The sequence below is a fragment of the Lagenorhynchus albirostris genome, chromosome 1, assembly GCF_949774975.1.
Source record: "Lagenorhynchus albirostris chromosome 1, mLagAlb1.1, whole genome shotgun sequence".
Classification (NCBI taxonomy): Eukaryota; Metazoa; Chordata; class Mammalia; order Artiodactyla; family Delphinidae; genus Lagenorhynchus; species Lagenorhynchus albirostris.
In genome coordinates this window covers 31,946,234-31,951,223 of record NC_083095.1, presented here as the reverse complement: position 1 = coordinate 31,951,223, position 4,990 = coordinate 31,946,234, and positions in this window count along the sequence as shown.

The window sequence follows — 4,990 nt, the reverse complement described above, 5'->3', positions numbered from 1 at the left end:
AACAGACACATCAATGGTTTAATAGATGAGGGATCTTACGTGTCTGAAGCAAGGTCCTGGAGCAACACTCCACGATGTGAGGCAGACAGAGGGCAGGACGTGGCAGCACTCTTTGCTCCCAGGGGAAGAGGGAGATTACCAGTTACAGAGGGAATTGGCATCAGGTTGGCTCATGGGTTACCAGGGAAACCAGCAGAGGAGCATGTCCTTCATGGCCCCTTTGGTAAACTGTCATAGTAGAGATAGTTCTGATCTAAAGATTAGAACAATCAGTAGCTGGGGCCAGGGGCAAGCATTAATACATAGGCACTTACTGATTAGGCTCTATGATTAAGAGAGAAGGTCATTCAGGTGAGTAGGGTGTAGGTGAGGCAGGGACTGGTCAAGCAGGGGAGGTACAGAGAACAAGAGAACAGCCACCTTGGGTGACCTGATCATACAGCTGGCTAGTGGGCACTGCCTGTCAGCTACCCTGTAACCCTGGCTTGGAACACAGCTTGTTCCTGTGTTTTATTTTGAGTCAAGGTCATGTCTCAAATCTGAGAAGCAAAGTAAAGATTACCTGCTGAATGTGTTAAGATCCAAACTGAGCAAGATGTGAGGGACAGACTGAGATAAGTTCAGGACAGCACCAGTGAACACAGAAATAGAAGAAGGCAAAAATGGCTTTTAAATGAGCTTGGCATATGCTGCAGGGGCCTACTGAAATTGCTCCTTTCCCGGCAACACAACAGACTTCTAGCTGCCTTTTCCCCCCTCAGGTCTCGTCCTCTTCCTACTCATCCTCTGTACTGTTGCCAAAATCATCTTAATATTTTATTTTGCAAGTTTGAGTTTTTCACATCTCTGCTTGATGCCCTTTAGTCACCACCTCTGCAAAGTCAGTTCTAAAGCTGTAATCATGACATCCCCTATCATTTGTTGTCAAGATCCCAGCTACCTCCTCAGCCTCATTTCTTAGCACTCTTCCCATGCCACCTCACCAAACTATATCTGTGCTCCCAAATGTGCCCTCTTCTCTCACACCTCTTGCCTTCGCACATGTTGGTGCCTGTGCTGCTAATGTCCTTCTCCATTTCAGGCAGCTGGGACAATCTTATTCGTGTTTCCTGACTCAGATTCAAGATCACTTACTCTGACACTCCTTATACTCTCACACCTCAAGAGTCCTGACCCCCTTGCTGGCTTCCAGTGATTTGTTAATGTTTGCATTAGAACAATTACTACATTCCACTGCTTATCTTTTTAACTTAAAAATTGTAATACATATATAAAATACAAGCAGAAAACCATAAAACTCAATGAACACACTCATGGAACAATCACCCAGAGCGAAGTTTAGCAAACTTTTTGTGTAGAGGGCCAGATGTAAACGTTTCAGGCTTTGCAGACATATGGACCATATGGACTCTGTCACAACTACTTAAAATCTGTTGTAGTGAAAGCACTGATAAACAACTGTAAACAAAAGGTTATGGATGTGTTCTAATAAAACTTTATGGACAAAAACAGAAGGAAGCTGAATTTGGCCTCTAGGCTGTGATGTACGGACCCCTGACCTAGATCAATTCCCATATAACCCATAGTTAATGACTATCTCCTACCTCTCCCAAAAGATAAACACTATGGTGACATATATAGTAATTGCTATTCTTCTTCATAATTTTATCACTTAAGCATGAATCCCTAAACAGAGGAGTTCAATTTCTTATTTTTGATATTTATATAAATGGAAGTCTATACTATATATTCTTTTATATTTGACTTCTTTCACTCAATATGACATTTGTGAAATTCATCCACGTTACTGCATATGGTTGTCGTTTGATTTTCATTGTTGTAGAGTATTCCATTGTATGAATTTTTTTTTTCATTCTAGTACTGAGAATGGATACTTTGGTTGATTTCAGTTTTTCACTACTATGAATTATGCTATTACCTGGCTATGAAAAATCTTATGCATGTATCTTAACGCACAGGCACACATTTCTGTTTCCGAATTAATTGTACCAATTTGTACCCCACCAGCAGTGTGTGAGATTTATTGTTCCACATCCTTGCCAATTCCTGATATTCTTCTCCTTCTCCTTCTTTTTTTTTTATTTTAATTTCAGTCATTCTGCTAGATATGCAACAGTATCTCATTGTGGTTTAATTTTTGCATTTCCTTATCCCATTAATGAAGCTGAGCCCTTGTCACATTTGTATTAGCCATTTTGATATCCTCCATTGTGAAGGCTTTGCCCTTTTACTTACTGATTTATAAGAAGTTCGTTTTATATTTTGGACACAAGCTCTTCATTATCTGTGGCAAATATCTACTCCTAGTTTAAAGCCTGTCTTTTCTCTTTCTTAATGTTATCTTAATGTGAACATAGGTTCTTAATTTTAATACTGTCCAACTTATCCATATTTTCCTTTATTTGATGGTTTTTTATGTCCCACCTAAGAATTATTTTTCTGCTCTGAATTATCTAAAATGATAAAAAGTATTTTACATGTAGACGTACAGCTAATGGAATATTGATTTTGTATGTGTGGGATAGGAGTCAAGATTTCATTTTTTTGCCATGTGAATATTTCTTTGTCCCAGCACTACATATTTATCAGGTCTTCATTTACCTTGTGCTCTATGCCTTTTTATTTTATTTATTTATTTTTTTTTGGGGGGGTAAATTAGGTGTTGATCTCTATAGGTCTTTTTTTCTGGACTTTCTATTATTTAAAATTTTGGCTATTATCCTTGCACACATACCTTAATTATGGTCTTGGGCAAATCTTGGCCCTTAAAATTCCAACATAAACTTTAGAATCATCTCCAGTTTCACAAAACAGCTGTTGGAATTTTGATTGGATTGTGTTAAATTTTTACACCATGCTGGAGCAGGAGGATATCTTTTTGATTTTGAATCCTCTAACCCGTGACATGGATTATCATCACGTTTATTTTTGGTCACTCTTTCACCTCAGTAATATTTTTTATTTTTCTGTGAAATATTCTTGAATACCTTTATTCAATGTAACATATTGGGTACTTTTATGCTATTATAAATGGTATTGTTTCTGAAACTTTCAATTTTTTTACCCTGGTATAGAGAAATACAACTAACTGACTTTTGTCTATTGATCTTATATCTTGCAAACTTGTTAAACTAATTTATTAATTCTGGTAACTCATCTGTGAAGCTTTTTGGATTTTTCAGACAAACAATCACATTCAAAAAATGACATGTAAAATTTTCTTCCCAATCTTTCACCAATTGTTTTCACTTTCTTGCCTTACTGGATTGGCTAGGGTTTCTAGTACACTGTTGAATAGAAGTAGTAATAGTGAGAATACTGTGGGAATCCTTAATCTGATCTCAAAGGGAATGATTTCAACATTTCACCTTCAAGCCTGACAGTTTTTTGTAGGTTTTCTATAGATAATCTTGAATCAGAATAAAAAATTTCCCCTCCATTTTTAGTACTATTGCTATGCTAGATGACCTAAAAAACTTCCCCGTGACTGCTTTCATGTTTATTTTCCTTGTCATTGGTTTCTGGCAGATTTTCTATGACGTGCATTTATTGTTGTTGTTGTTGTCGTTGTTGTTATTACTACTGCTACGGCTATTCTGCATGTGGTTTGTAACATTTCTTGAATTTGCAGGTTGTTATCTTTCATGAGATTTGGCAAATTCTCACCTTTGTTTTGTTCAAATGTTTTTTCTGTTCCATTCATTTTTTTATCTGTGTTCTAGAACTTCAATTATATGCAGCTTAGATCTTCTCACAGCATCTTCTGTTAATTTTACCCTCTCATCACTGTTTTTAATCCTTTCATGTCTCCATGTTTTATTCTGGATTTTTTTTCAGAGCTTTCTTTCAGAACAGTAATTCTCTATTCAGTTGTGTTTCATTTCTTATTATGTTTACCTACTGAGTTTTAAACACTGGTTATTATATTTTTCATATTGGAATTCTATTTGGTTCTTTTTCAAACTTACTATGTCTTTTATAGTTTCTAGACCTTTGCCAAAACTAAAAATCTTGTCTTTTATCATCATAAATCTATTAAGCACAGTTTTCTAAGTCTGTGATTGATAACTCCAATAGCTGGAGTCCTCATGGATCTAATATTTGTTGTTTCTGCTGGTTCTTGTTTATGTTATCTTATTTCTTTGTGTGCCTAGCCATTTTAAAAGTTTTTGTTTAACACTGTATTTGCAAAATCAGAATTAATTTGTGGCCCAAGAGGACATTTTCATTCTCCAGAGAGGATTTCACTTTTTTTCTTCTGCCAGTGCCCAGAGGCAAGAGCAATCCAAAATACCCTGATCCAAATTCAGGGATTGACATAACTGGATTTTTTAAAAACAGTGAGATAGAATTACATGCCATAAAATTCACTTGTTTAAAGTGTACATATAATTCAAGAGCCTTTAGCATACTCATAGAGTTCTGCAACCTTCACCATAATCTAATTTTAGAACAATCTTATCATGCCAAAAAGAAACCCTATACCAATTAGTACTCACTATTCATTCCCTGCCCAACTCTAGGGAACAACTAATCCACTTTTGTTTTCCATAGCTTTGCTTTTTCTCGACATTTCATAAAAAGAATCACACAGTATGTGGTCTTTTGTGACTAGATTCTTTCATTTAGCATAATGTTTTCAAGGTTCATCCATGTTGTAGCATGTGTCAGTACTTCCTTCTTTCTTATTGCTGAAGAATATTCCATTGAATGGATATACCACTTTTGTTCATCTATTCATCAGTTGATGGGCATTTGGATTATTTCCGCTTTTTGGTTATTATAAATATTGCTGCTATGAATATGTGCATACTACGTTTTATGTGGATTTTTACATTTCTCTTGGGTATATGAATTGCTGGGCCATATGGCAACTCTATGTTTAATATTTTAAGGAACTACCAACCTGTTTTTGAAGTGAATGTATTCTGGGCTGAAGCTCCTGTAAGTGTCAGTCAGTGCAGCTCTC